We start from the raw sequence: 15,106 nt of genomic DNA on the forward strand, positions 1-15,106 counted from the left end.
TTTCGAATATCACCACGCCGTCTTCCAGTCACTTCTTGCAACGCAAGCCGGGCTGTTATAAATGTACTAAATGTACCACATGCAACTTTCTAGAGACGGGTGACAGTTTCCCACACCCGCATACTGGGGAAAGAATTAAAATTAAACATGTGTTGACATGCTCGTCGACACATGTCATTTATTTTATCAGATGTCCATGTGGCCTACTATATGTGGGCAAAACCACATGCCAATTTAAAACCAGGATGGCAGGGCATAGGTCACATATAAGAGCAGCCCTGGATGGCAAAATTGGCCCTACGGAACAACCAGTCCCAAGACATTTTAGAGAATGTAAACATAATTTATCAACCTTACGCTATAAAATGATCGACCACATCCCCCTGAATTTAAGGGGAGGGGATCGTGACAAAGCGCTGTTACGACGGGAGACCAAATGGATTCACCGTTTAAACACAGTCCACCCCTATGGGTTAAATGAATCCTGTAGTTTTCACTGCTACCTGTGAACTGATCCCTTTCTCATCACATGTACGCCCTCTTAGATCTACATGAGGCTAGATGCAGACTGTTTCCAGTTTCTGATCTAATGTTTAGCATGTTATGAGCACACTTAGTCCCTGCTTTTCTCAAATGACAGTTTCAATATTATTGAGTTTCCTTATGTTTGTAACATACTTTGATGTGATATACAAAACGGGATGTACAGTGTATTTTAATCACAGTTTGCTGTTTGTTGATATTTTTCCAGGTCGCCTAGCAACCAGTCCAGAGTGCCGGACGCACCAGGGTGTGCGCGTCTCAGACTGATGACATCACTTGATCCGGGCGGACGGACGGATGCTGGCGGCCGGTGCACGGGGGTTGGTGAGTGGTATCATGTCTCTGTCTATATATGTATGTACCTGTATCATGATATGTTGAGCTTGAAAACGGTTAATTAAACCGAAACATCGCTTGCAGACGGTGTCTGTCACTTCTTTTTGCTGTGAAGTCCGACGAGTGCCAGTGATTCTCCCTGCTTATATTTATGTACGCAAGTACCACGCAAGGCACCGGGGCCTTTATTTATCTACTACACCATGCAGAGTGCCAGTCTGACTTTCCTATATATATATATATATATATATATATATATATATATATATATATATATGCAGGGTATTTGGGCGGCACTCTACGGATTTTACAAAGAAATCAGACACCTGGACACAGGTACGTTCAGTTCAACGTTTCAATCCTTTCGGATTTTTATCAAGAACACAAATGACAAAAGGTACTCACCAAACTTTTATAGAACAAACAGTGCAACCATGTGAGCTGCTGTGCGGTGTCCCTCCCTCATTGGATTGCGGTGGACTGCCGTGTGCAAACGCTTCAGCGTCATACTATACCGGGAGGAGAGTAGGCTCAAACCTCACGGGGAAATGCGCTCTACTGCGCATGTACCCACTGGCATCCATGGAATGTCCAGTGAACCCGTGTCTGACGGGATAACCCCAGGCGGCTAGTGCTCCTAGGCAACTGTAGCCGGGGGATGTGAGCAGGCGCTGTCAAACTCCGACAGCGTCACTGCTGCTGGATCTGCTGATGTGGATAGAAACAGACTAGGCAGACCGGTGCAATCTCAAGAGGGAATTTCAGGGCACAGATGCAGTGGATAAGTGCAATATAAATTAAGAGAGACAAAGGAAAAAAAATATATGAAAAAAGATGTCTCCAAAGCGCGGTGTGCATAAATAAAGATCCGCACCATCTACGTGTAAGGTAAACGTGAAATCGGTAATGGATGTAAAACAATATCAAATATAGGAAATTAAAAATGATAACACATGAAGCACATGTATATCCTTTGCTATGTGCTGTCGCAAGAGAAGAAATTGAAGAATAGATAAACACCTCCACAAAAGAATAAGCTGAAGTATATCAAGAGAAACACAGTGACATCGTATACAAATGTAACAGTTATGTAACCAATGAGAGAACACATTTATCAGCATTACAAACTGGCAATAAAAAAACCATGTAATAAGTATGCCGTGTGTCCACTGTGTGTGTCGACATGTCAATATGCAATAAAATTTACATAACGGATTGGCCTGGCAAATCAAGAAAAACATGAAAAAGAGATTGATTCATTAAGCCCTAATGGGGTTATTGAATTCAATTTATGAATCCAAAATGTTTCTAATTGTAACAGTGCTCGCTCTCTATCTCCCCCTCTTTTGGAAGCTGGCACGTGATCAATTAAACGGTATCTGAGGGTGGCAAGGGAGTGTTTGGCCGAGACAAAATGTCTGGCCACGGGTTGGTCGACATCCTTACCACTAAGCGCCAACCTTATTGCAGAACGGTGTTGGCCAGCCCTTTCCCTAAACGTACAGATCGTTTTGCCCACGTATGCGAGACTGCACGGGCAGGTGATCATATAGACCACGTAACGGGACATGCACCCTAAGATGTGTTTAATGGGGAATTTTTTGCCAGATCTGGGGTGGGTAAAAAAGGAGCCCGCCTCCAGATGGCTACAAGTGGCACATCCAGTGCACCTGTAGCAACCTGGCTTTTTGGTCAAAGATTGCTAAAGATTCCACCATTAAATTCACTTATGAGATCAGCAACCAATCTGTACACTATTTGGATGTATTAATATCCATACGTGACAATAGAATCACGACCAGTCTCTATACCAAACCCACTGACAGGAACACTTTGCTACATTGTTCCAGCGCGCACCCTGAGGCCTCTAAGAGAGGTCTCCCCTTCTCCCAGTTTCTAAGAGTTAGACGTATTTGTGATGATCCCTTGGAGGCTGAAGTTGAGATGGATAAAATGATTGTCAAATTCATTAGTAGAGGATACAGACCGCAAGATCTGTATAAAGCTAAAAGCAAAGCATTAAATATCCCAAGAGAAACCACTCTAATACAAAAGGAAACCAAACGTTTAGACTACAAAATTACATTTGTACAATCCTACAATGATGCTGCCCAAGCCATTTCAAAAGCTGCCAAAAACCTGTGGCCCATTATTACCAAGGACCCTGATCTGAAAACTTTTGCCCACTATGATGTGCTTCCGAGTTACAAACGGCAACGTAATCTTAAAGACATCTTAGTACATAATGATATTTCGAATATCACCACGCCGTCTTCCAGTCAAGTTGGATGGTGTGTACTGTTTGTTGGATACATCGTTGTGCACCAACCAATTTTTGAGATTTTTACCTCTCCTGTGGCCTATCATGAGATTGGATGATTGTAATGGTTTTATTCCAGAGTCAGTGTTAATCAGCGGCCAATATTTCTTGGCCACTTTTCTAACAGTGCTGCTCATGGTGCTGAATTCATTGACGAAAATCATGGTTTTGGATAGATCTTTGTTTTTATTTTTTACTTGTTTTAATTGTTCTCTGGTTTTACTGAAAACTTTATTCTTTGCTATTTCCAGGTTTTTGGGGTCATACCCCCTCATTCTGAATTTGTCAGACATGCTCTCTATTTCTTTGAGTGCCTCATGGTCATCATTGGTGATTCGTCTTGCTCGCAAAAATTGCGAGTAAGGCAGTCCTTGTATCGAGGCTATGGGGTGGTGGCTGCTGGCATGTAATGCCACATTGCAGTCAGTGGGTTTGTTAAAAGAATTTAGTCGCAAATTGGTTGTTATGCCATTTGATGTTTACGTCTAGGTAGTCTATGCTATCATAACTGCACTGGAAGGTGAACTTTATGTCTTCACTCATTTGATTGATATTACCCATGACTGTATTAAAGGAGGTGACATCACCGTCCCAGAGGACAATGATGTCATCTATATATCTGAAAAAAAACAGAGCATGTTTAGAAAAATTATCGAAAAACAGACTTTTTTCAACGTCAAACATGTAAATATTTGCCACAGGAGCACTAGCCGCCTGGGGTTATCCCGTCAGACACGGGTTCACTGGACATTCCATGGATGCCAGTGGGTACATGCGCAGTAGAGCGCATTTCCCCGTGAGGTTTGAGCCTACTCTCCTCCCGGTATAGCTGAAGCGTTTGCACACGGCAGTCCACCGCAATCCAATGAGGGAGGGACACCGCACAGCAGCTCACATGGTTGCACTGTTTGTTCTATAAAAGTTTGGTGAGTACCTTTTGTCATTTGTGTTCTTGATAAAAATCCGAAAGGATTGAAACGTTGAACTGAACGTACCTGTGTCCAGGTGTCTGATTTCTTTGTAAAATCCGTAGAGTGCCGCCCAAATACCCTGCATATCGTTGGTGGAGAATTTCCCTACCTGGGAAGGCACCAGGGTGAGTTATTTTGTCTCAAGTGGAGTGCCGACCCGACGACAGATATATGGAACCAATGCTCCTGCAAGGAAACATTTGTTCATGGTAGGGCACCCCCGTGCATTATTCTTTCTTTTACAAGAACTATTTTTTGCTACAAGGACTGTTTGCTTGAGTTTTTGAAAATTGCTGATTGATTGTCAGTTCTGAAGTTCAGCAACTAAAGTTGTACTGTGTGTATCGCATAGCCTTTGCATGGCTACAGGTAGCACGGTCCATGACCCAGATACGGATGATGGCAGTGGTTTCTTGCATCTCAAATTTGATACAGGAGATTTGTTGAGTTTCAGTGACACTGATGCCGAGAGCAGATATTTCAAAGACTCTTTACGTGACATAGAAGGTGTTACCCCTATTGCTGATTTGTTTGGCAGTCTTTTAAGGCTAAAGAAAAACGAAGTGGATTATTACTTGCATGGGGTTACGCTGACAGACTATCATAAAGAGCGTAAAATCCCCAGGGGATTCCGTATTAAAAATGTCCCCACTATAGGTCGCAACAATACTGACTTTTGCAAGAGGTGGGTGGCCGTGCTAAACAAGTGCTCCCTGGATCTGATCCTACTAGTCATAGAGGAGTCAGCCAGGGAGGTAGCTTGTGCAGCAGAGAAAATTAAATCGTTTGAATCATTGCACAAATCCACTCTTTTGGCAGATACATCCACAGATTGGATGGACAAACTCAACACACAAATCAATGATTACAGACAAAAATTGATCAAATATAAAAGAGAAAAACTTTCCAAAGTAAACTTGGACTACCAGGAACAGAGAGTCTACACCTGGGCAACAGGCAGAAATCCCTCCAACTACAACTCACAAAGAAGGGAAAGTCGGTACAAACAGAGATTCCGCTTTGAGAGATCAAGTGGTTCTAATTCATCCCACAGCGAGTCAGATCGTCAATCGGACAATCCTCTAAGTAAACCCCCTTTAGGGGTAGAAACACGCGCACAGACTGTCAGAGGCGGAGGTCGCGTACCCGCCGCGGCGGCCAAGGGCAGAGGAACCGCAAGAAAGACGCAAAGGAAGAAACCATAATTATAAATTTATCTTCCAAAACTCTGACTGCAACTGAGGAGAGAGTACTTAATAAAGGACTCACCTTTTGTCCTACAAACAAGTTTAACCCATTTACTTGGAAACAAGAAATGTGGCGTTTAAACAGAGGGCTAAAACTGAAAGAATTTTTCTCTGAATCCTCCGGCATTTCCAACCTTCAACCATGTCCAGTAAAGAAAAAATCCACCTTTGAACCAAATTCCATAAATCCCTCAATAAAATCCTACATGAGGGTACTGGATCATGAAGTCTCCACAGGCCACAAAAATTGTGAGACTACAAACTACAATTTGAGCCGTGAGGAATATTCTGCCCTTCAAAAACTCAGCCGAGATCGCTCGGTTATATTCAGAGCGGCAGACAAAGGGGGTGCCCTAGTTCTACAAGACTTGGACTCCTATAAAAATGAAATCTATCGTCAGTTGGGGGACACAGCTGTCTATGAAAAATTGGATAAAGACCCCACTAGGAGCTACAAGTCAGAACTGGATCAAATTCTCAAACAAGCGGTCCTACATGGATGGATGTCAGAATCTGTACATAACAGTATCATCTGTGACCATCCAAAAGTTCCCCTACTATATACACTCCCTAAAATACACAAGTCCCTGGTTTCACCCCCTGGCCGACCCATCATCTCGGCCAGGGACTCTCTGTATAGTCCCATTTCTAAATATCTTGATTTTTACGTCCAGCCGCTGATACAAAAACAAGAAACATTTCTAAAAGACTCTAACATGCTCCTCGACAAACTCTTTGCTCTTTCTGGATTACCAGAGAACCTACTATTGTGTACCATCGATGTTGTGTCTCTGTACACGAGTATCCCGCAGCAAGCAGGGCTAGAAAGTGTACACAGATTCATCTCCAACAATCAAGACTATGGTGGCCCCCCAGCCCAATTGTTTGTGGAACTACTAGAAAAGACTCTAACCAGGAATTACTTCCTTTTTGACAATTTATTCTACAGACAACTGCGGGGGTGTGCCATGGGTTCTCACGTGGCACCTTCTGTGGCAAATATTTACATGTTTGACGTTGAAAAAAGTCTGTTTTTCGATAATGATGCTTTTTCTAAACATGCTCTGTTTTTTTTCAGATATATAGATGACATCATTGTCCTCTGGGACGGTGATGTCACCTCCTTTAATACAGTCATGGGTAATATCAATCAAATGAGTGAAGACATAAAGTTCACCTTCCAGTGCAGTTATGATAGCATAGACTACCTAGACGTAAACATCAAATGGCATAACAACCAATTTGCGACTAAAATCTTTCACAAACCCACTGACTGCAATGTGGCATTACATGCCAGCAGCCACCACCCCATAGCCTCGATACAAGGACTGCCTTACTCGCAATTTTTGCGAGCAAGACTAATCACCAATGATGACCATGAGGCACTCAAAGAAATAGAGAGCATGTCTGACAAATTCAGAATGAGGGGGTATGACCCCAAAAACCTGGAAATAGCAAAGGATAAAGTTTTCAGTAAAACCAGAGAACAATTAAAACAAGTAAAAAATAAAAACAAAGATCTATCCAAAACCATGATTTTCGTCAATGAATTCAGCATCATGAGCAGCACTGTTAGAAAAGTGGCCAAGAAATATTGGCCGCTGATTAACACTGACTCTGGAATAAAACCATTACAATCATCCAATCTCATGATAGGCCACAGGAGAGGTAAAAATCTCAAAAATTGGTTGGTGCACAACGATGTATCCAACAAACAGTACACACCATCCAACTTCTTGACCAAAAAGCCAGGTTGCTACAGGTGCACTGGATGTGCCACTTGTAGCCATCTGGAGGCGGGCTCCTTTTTTACCCACCCCAGATCTGGCAAAAAATTCCCCATTAAACACATCTTAGGGTGCATGTCCCGTTACGTGGTCTATATGATCACCTGCCCGTGCAGTCTCGTATACGTGGGCAAAACGATCTGTAGGTTTAGGGAAAGGGCTGGCCAACACCGTTCTGCAATAAGGTTGGCGCTTAGTGGTAAGGATGTCGACCAACCCGTGGCCAGACATTTTGTCTCGGCCAAACACTCCCTTGCCACCCTCAGATACCGTTTAATTGATCACGTGCCAGCTTCCAAAAGAGGGGGAGATAGAGAGCGAGCACTGTTACAATTAGAAACATTTTGGATTCATAAATTGAATTCAATAACCCCATTAGGGCTTAATGAATCAATCTCTTTTTCATGTTTTTCTTGATTTGCCAGGCCAATCCGTTATGTAAATTTTATTGCATATTGACATGTCGACACACACAGTGGACACACGGCATACTTATTACATGGTTTTTTTATTGCCAGTTTGTAATGCTGATAAATGTGTTCTCTCATTGGTTACATAACTGTTACATTTGTATACGATGTCACTGTGTTTCTCTTGATATACTTCAGCTTATTCTTTTGTGGAGGTGTTTATCCATCCTTCAATTTCTTCTCTTGCGACAGCACGTAGCAAAGGATATACATGTGCTTCATGTGTTATCATTTTTAATTTCCTATATTTGATATTGTTTTACATCCATTACCGATTTCACGTTTACCTTACACGTAGATGGTGCGGATCTTTATTTATGCACACCGCGCTTTGGAGACATCTTTTTTCATATATTTTTTTTCCTTTGTCTCTCTTAATTTATATTGCACTTATCCACTGCATCTGTGCCCTGAAATTCCCTCTTGAGATTGCACCGGTCTGCCTAGTCTGTTTCTATCCACATCAGCAGATCCAGCAGCAGTGACGCTGTCGGAGTTTGACAGCGCCTGCTCACATCCCCCGGCTACAGTTGCCTAGGAGCACTAGCCGCCTGGGGTTATCCCGTCAGACACGGGTTCACTGGACATTCCATGGATGCCAGTGGGTACATGCGCAGTAGAGCGCATTTCCCCGTGAGGTTTGAGCCTACTCTCCTCCCGGTATAGTATGACGCTGAAGCGTTTGCACACGGCAGTCCACCGCAATCCAATGAGGGAGGGACACCGCACAGCAGCTCACATGGTTGCACTGTTTGTTCTATAAAAGTTTGGTGAGTACCTTTTGTCATTTGTGTTCTTGATAAAAATCCGAAAGGATTGAAACGTTGAACTGAACGTACCTGTGTCCAGGTGTCTGATTTCTTTGTAAAATCCGTAGAGTGCCGCCCAAATACCCTGCATATCGTTGGTGGAGAATTTCCCTACCTGGGAAGGCACCAGGGTGAGTTATTTTGTCTCAAGTGGAGTGCCGACCCGACGACAGATATATATATATATATATATATATATATATATATATATATACAGGGCTGCCTGCCGTCACACTCTATGGAGCCCAGGCCTCTCACATTTAGGGCCTCTGCTACCCCCACCGATGTAACTCTAGCTGGGCTCTTCTGGCATTACCCCCACTGGGTTCCCATACACTGCCGACCCTGTCCAGTACTGCTACCATTTTAGTTTGGCTTCAGCCCTCTTGCTTTCACCGTGTTTCCACCCCCAGTGTGCAGGCCCCCACAGAGGCCCAACGCAGACATCATATTGGTCCACACTGGACTGCTACCGCCGACAACTTCTTTCTCTAGGTGTTTTCTCATCTACATATCCTGACTCCCTGACCTCCCCCTTGACATAAGTTAAGTAGTGGGCTACCACTATTTGGTTCAAAATATTTTTTTTCCTGTTTTCCTCCTCTGAAAACTAGGTGCGTCTTATGGTCAGGTGCGTCTTAAGGTCCGAAAAATACAGAAAATAAATAGGGAAACAGATGAGTGTGTTAAATAGTGAGTTAGATTAAAGGCCCCAATACATAAGTCCGACTTGTTCAAGGGACCTGATTTCCCTTCATCTTCCATAACAGCAGCTTCCCGGGAGGGCTACATACAATTTGTCACATTATGTGCCATTATTCCATATGAAAAAATGGCAAGTAAAAAATTATCTCTCAGCCAATCAGTGGCCGCATATTAATTTCAATGTTCGTTTTGAAATCTAAAAAGATTTGATGAATAAATAATTAAAATAAATAAATAAATAAATAGGGGAAATGACAGAGGGATTGCAAAGGGGAATGACAATGGCTATTACAGAGACATGGTGTAATGAGAACCATGGCTGGGACATAGCTATACCAGGATACAATTTATTTAGGAAGGACAGAATGGGAAGAATCGAAGGAGGGGTCGCAATGTATGTAAAGAAAAGCATAAATGCTACTTTAATACAAAACATTGAAGGAAAAACTGAGGCCCTTTGGGTGACCATAGAAATGGGGGAAAAGGACACTTTTCACCCCGGGGTAATCTAAACTCATACTTATAAGACTGCACATCCCTTTGCATGCAAGTGCGGGGATTTACGAGGCAGATGTTTGGTCGGCTGGTGGGCGGAGTTTACCTGTTCGCTAGGCTGCAAACATACGTAGCCTAGCGAACAGGTCTGAATCAGGCACTAAGGGGAGACACAGGAAGGAATAGAAAGACTATATAGGGAGAGAGAGGGAGGGAATAAACAAATAGGGGGATAGACAAGTAAATAAATTGGTGGGGAGACCAAATAAATAAATAGGGGGAGAGATGTGAGAAATTTAAGCTGTGTACACACGATTTCAGGCGATTTCAGCATATATCGCTGAGCGACCATATTGCCAGTGATTTTATGTGCTGTGGGAGATAAATCGCCGGGAGCGTGCTCCCGCTGCCAGACATTCATGGTCGCTGCTCGCACTGTGCCGCACCTGACTACACCTGTGCCGCACTTGACTACACCTGTGCACCAGCAACCAGCGATTTCTAGTCAAAATGAGGTAGAGACAGAATAGCTTGCAATTTTCAGCCAAAATCGCTGGTCGCTGATGAAAACAGTACGCCAAGCAATATATCGCTGAGCGATTTTAAGCCAAAATCGTACAGTGTGTACACAGCTTAAAGCTGTGTACACACGGAGCAATATGATCGCTGGCAATATATTGCTCAGCAATCATATTGCTCAGTGTCCCGTTTTCATGAAAATGACACACTGCCGGGAGAAGAGGCAGCGGAAGTCGCTGGTCGGGGGAGCATGCTCCTCTGACCAGCGACCATTAGGGGGGCTGAAAACGGGAGTGCGCACTCGGCGATTTATAGCCGGTGCACACTCCAATCGCCAGCGATTTATGCCCGTGTGTACGCACCTTAAGAGAGATGGCAGGGATAAGTAAATAGGGGGGCATACTGAAGGTATAGGAAGATTATGATGGAATAACTATGGGAGAGGAAGGATTAATAAGTACAAAGGAGATACAGAATAGTCAGGAGGTGTAAATAAATTAGGGGAGAGAGGAGATAAATAAATATACCGCAGGATTAAATATAAAGGGGGAGATATGGGATAAATAGCGTCAGGAAGAATAAAAATAAAATAATAGCTGCATAAATTAGATAAATAGGTAGATAGCTAGATATAAGTAGATAGATGTACAGTATGTAAGATATTAAAAGTAGATAGATAAGATATGAGTACTGTAGATAGATGTGTGCATACTCATTTCGTTTCACTGTTATTAAATATACCTCAGAACGTTAATAAGTGCATACTATGAATAAATGTCCTCCCTTATAGTCACACAGTGGTAATGAGATGATTACATATGAGGAGCACAGCACTGACCAGCGCTAATGCAACCAACACCAGTTACAGGTGTACACATAACGGTGCACTGCTCTTACATTTCTGCCAGTGTGATTGGCGGCTCTCCCTGTCAATGATAGAGCAGCACGCCGCCATTGGCCGCCTTCTTCCCCGCGCCTGAGCCGTTTGCCCACCCGGGAAAGCTGCAGCGTTGATTGGTGTTCCTAAACGCCCTTCAAACCAGGTCACCCTCTCGTTGGCTAACGGAGAAGCATGACGCGCATCCGCTCTTCCCAACCTTTATAAAGGTGCCCAGTTCCCGCCGCTCGTTGCGTTGCCTCGTGATTGTGTTGTGTGGAAGCCGGGTGCAGACGCCATTATGGCTGCCTGTTGCCGCGCTGTAACCCGTTTACGTAGTTTTGGGAGGATAGTATGATGAGACAAGCTGAGCTACAACCTAATTAGGGAGAGTGTAGACGGAAGGTGTAGTCCGTGTTATCTGTGGCATAGCTGACAAGAACTTGGCCGGTGCTAATGGGAAATACTATATATACACGTGTGGTGTAGCTGTTAGGTGTAATAGTGCTAGCTGTAGGCATAGCTAGTAATGTGGATTAGTCTGAGGAGAAATTGTAGTAGTGAATAATATGAGGCCTATTTATCTCCTCTGTACGATAGTTACAGGCAGCCACCCAGTCAAATAGGGTCATGCAAGTTAATTTACACATTTAGCATTTATTTACCTCAAACCTTAGTGACATGACAGAGCTCCTGTATTTGAGTACCTGCAGTATAACAGGGTTAGCAAGCAATGTTACCTGGGGGTGATTGTGCTATTAGGGTTACGTTAGCCATCCACATAGAATTGTTACTTGTGAATTACAGCACACCCCTGCCATATACCAGTGGGGGGTAATTGTACTATTGGGGTTACCCCTCTCGCACAGAATTATTGTTACCTGTGAATAATGTACTTTTGGGTGTATTACAGCACACCCCTCCGCATACTGTACAATGAATGTTTTATTAAAAAGTTAAAATAAAGCTGGAACAAAGCCTATATCATTTTACTTAATGTTAATTTGTGACTGAAAATAATTGCTTGGAAACCCCCCCCCCATTCTTAAAGTCCTAATGTGACTGGTTACAATGAGCTGATGTAAATTTAGAAATTATAATGGAAGTAAAACTGATTCAGAAGCCAGTATTGAGCAATTATTCCTTTTTAAGAGTAAAAGAAACGTTCAGATGAAGATTGCATAGTTATTTATGGTATTCTGAAAAGCCCCATCATATAAGGGAGACTTAAAGATCAGGGTTATTAACTGTAGTGAGTGGGTCTGTTGGGTTTGAGCCAGCACAATGGTTAGAGTTGCGGTCTGGGTTTCCCACTACACTTTCAAACAGGCCGGTAAATTAATTTGCTGCTGGGTTGTATAATTGATTACTTGCAGCGCTTTACAGAGACTATTTGAACATTCACATCAGTCCCTGCCCAAGTGGAGCTTACAATCTATATTCCTATTGTTAAGCGCAATGGAATCTGCTGCACTATATAAGAAACTGTAAATAATAAAAATAATATTGCCTACCGCATGTACACAATACACATTCTAGGGTTAATTTTTGTTGGTAGCCAAATAATCCTACCAGTATATTTTTGGATTAGGAAAGGATATGAGTACCTGGAGGAAACCCACTCAAGCAATAGGAGAATATACAATTTTCCCATTTAAAGCCATGGTTATTAGATCATTTACATTATTCACTTCAATGGCGCAGGGATTTGTGAGATTTTTTTTTCTGCACATTTTTGCAATATCCGTATTTCGCTAATTAAAAACTTAAAGTATAACATTTGGGATCTGTTGGCGGTGATTCCAGCCAGCATCGTAATGTACAGAACAAAGGTGTTAATGCATAAATCAATTTGAAAACTCTTCCCTGGAGTAAAGCGTGTTTGTACAGACAATATCAGACCCTCATTTCTTAGCCAAATCTGTGACATTGTGCTGTATTTGCACAATAAGTGGGCACCTGCAAAGTTGGTCAACCAGGTGATCTGTAAATATGATAAACGCTTCTCCATTCCTTCCAACGTGTTTCCTGATTCTGGCTGGTGACACCATGAAGAGAGGCAGCCTATCACTTCCTTTTGCAGAGTAATGGGTTCAAAATACCGGGTTTGAGGCTTTCACACTGCCAAATGAAACTGATCTGAACCATGTACGATCCTTATTTTAAAACTGTTCAAACACTTTTTTTTTTGTGACCCAGTAAATTGACCTGCGCTTTCTCACTGCAGCTAGAACTGGGTTGACGCGGCTCAAAATCTGCAATATACTGTGTTATAGTTGCGGTGTGAAAGGTATTACTGAATATGATGGTGGTTACCAAATCAATTTTGGGTAACCAATCTAACAAATCAAAAATTCCTATTTGTCGAATACCACCGGATGAGTAGAAAATGTTCTAAAGCAATTAGTACATAATGTGACATTTCAAAAAGTTGCTGTAGGGTTGTACTTCTGTGACCTAGATATACTGCACCACTGCAAAATAAAGATACCGGTAACCAGTAGTACAGTACATTATATCATCTCAATGCAGACATGTGTTGGCAGAAGCTGAAGATGTGGATATACTCTAGTTGACAGCAGAGGTCAGGCCACATGATAACCAGATTATGGTTCATTACACAGTTAATGCAGTATACAATGTACTTTGCAGGTTCAACAGATCCAGTCAGGAATGCCTGAGGGTTTATGGCAGGTGTTGTGCTGTATAGTGAGGAACACAGCTGCACTAACTTGCAGAGTTGACAGTTGAGTGTGTTGTGCAACTAGGGGGTGGTGTCAATTGCAGGGTCTATGTGGTGTACAGTAACTCTTCCTATCCAAAGAAGAGAGACTAACAGGACTAGATTTCAGTATGTCATCTTAAGAGCTGGCATCATGTGATGCCGGCATGTTAATGCTGTGCGTCACACTGGCCATCAGGGGCTGCTAAAGCGCTTTAAGGATTATTTCACCTGGTTTTTCAACTATTGTGGGGGGAAGGGCTATTATGTGAGCACACAATGCTCAATGCTTAAACTACAGACAATTGGGGAAATTTACTAAGATGTCTATTTCACTTCACATGTGATGTTGCTATGGTATTTATCCATTCTCCCCTGCTCGAGCGTCATAAAGCGCTTGCTCAACTTGGCCAGATTGAGCGTACTTTTCGGATGACTGTTATATTGCTGATGCACACAAATATCAGCCTAGAAAGTTGGCCTGCTGGACTATTTTGGTATCACTCAAGCTAAGGACCCTGGAAAGGGTGGCATGCTTCCAGAGGTGGGTGCAGGACAATGGAAGCTTAGCACCACACTTATGTGCAAAGAATTGAATGGAGTCTTAACCCCTGATGTGGGATAAGATGGATGGCCTGGCAAACATGTAGACATCGCTGGGGCTGACCCCACATTGGGCCCACTTTACGGTCACGAGTTCCATGGCTTTTTTTCATGCATGGGGATAACAGGATGGGGACTTTCCTGCCTCATTTCCCATGTATCTCGATTTATGTGCAGTGTTGACAGAGGTACTTCTCCAGCTCCGAGGGTTTTGCCACAATTCAAACATCGAGAGATGCATCTTGGAAAGCTCACCATCCCTTTTCCGGTTGAAGAGAATCACTGACCTTGGCCAACCTCGACCACTACTTTGTGGAGCTGTGTGCAGACAACCCATTGATGTATTTCCGCTGACAGTAGGCAAAGTACAGGTTTAGCAGCTTTACATAGTCAGTGAAAGGTAATAGGTGTGGGGGTTAAATTTGATATCTCGCAGAGTTTTCAAGGCAGCAGTTGATATGAGTTCACTCCACCTCACCTCATACGGTTTACTGAAGCTTCTTGCACTCTCCACAGTTGAGAAACTTCCCTCTATTAGGGCCTGACACTCCACAATGGCAGATATTTTTTGCAAGCTGTGGTCCACCTTCAGGGCCAGCGAGGGCACCTTTTGTAGGCATCAGTCTTATCGTCGTAGCCGGCTAGGCTGTTGACAACCCGCACTACATGCAGGCAGTTGGGGTGAAAGGATAATTTTTTTAA

At 43.0% G+C, this 15,106-nt stretch overlaps 1 long non-coding RNA gene across 1 annotated transcript in view; it reads right to left on the reverse strand.

The window, feature by feature from the left end:
• The window catches only part of LOC146062804 (uncharacterized), a 56,177-nt gene extending 44,987 nt beyond the window's left edge, over positions 1-11,190 (reverse strand). Inside the window, exon 1 of the long non-coding RNA XR_014471528.1 lies at positions 11,100-11,190. This is a non-coding gene — a long non-coding RNA (uncharacterized LOC146062804). The remainder of the gene's footprint in view (positions 1-11,099) is intronic.
• Between the last annotated feature and the right edge of the window lie 3,916 nt (positions 11,191-15,106).

This window comes from Crinia signifera, chromosome 3, assembly GCF_055691185.1.
Source record: "Crinia signifera chromosome 3, ASM5569118v1, whole genome shotgun sequence".
Classification (NCBI taxonomy): domain Eukaryota; kingdom Metazoa; phylum Chordata; class Amphibia; order Anura; family Myobatrachidae; genus Crinia; species Crinia signifera.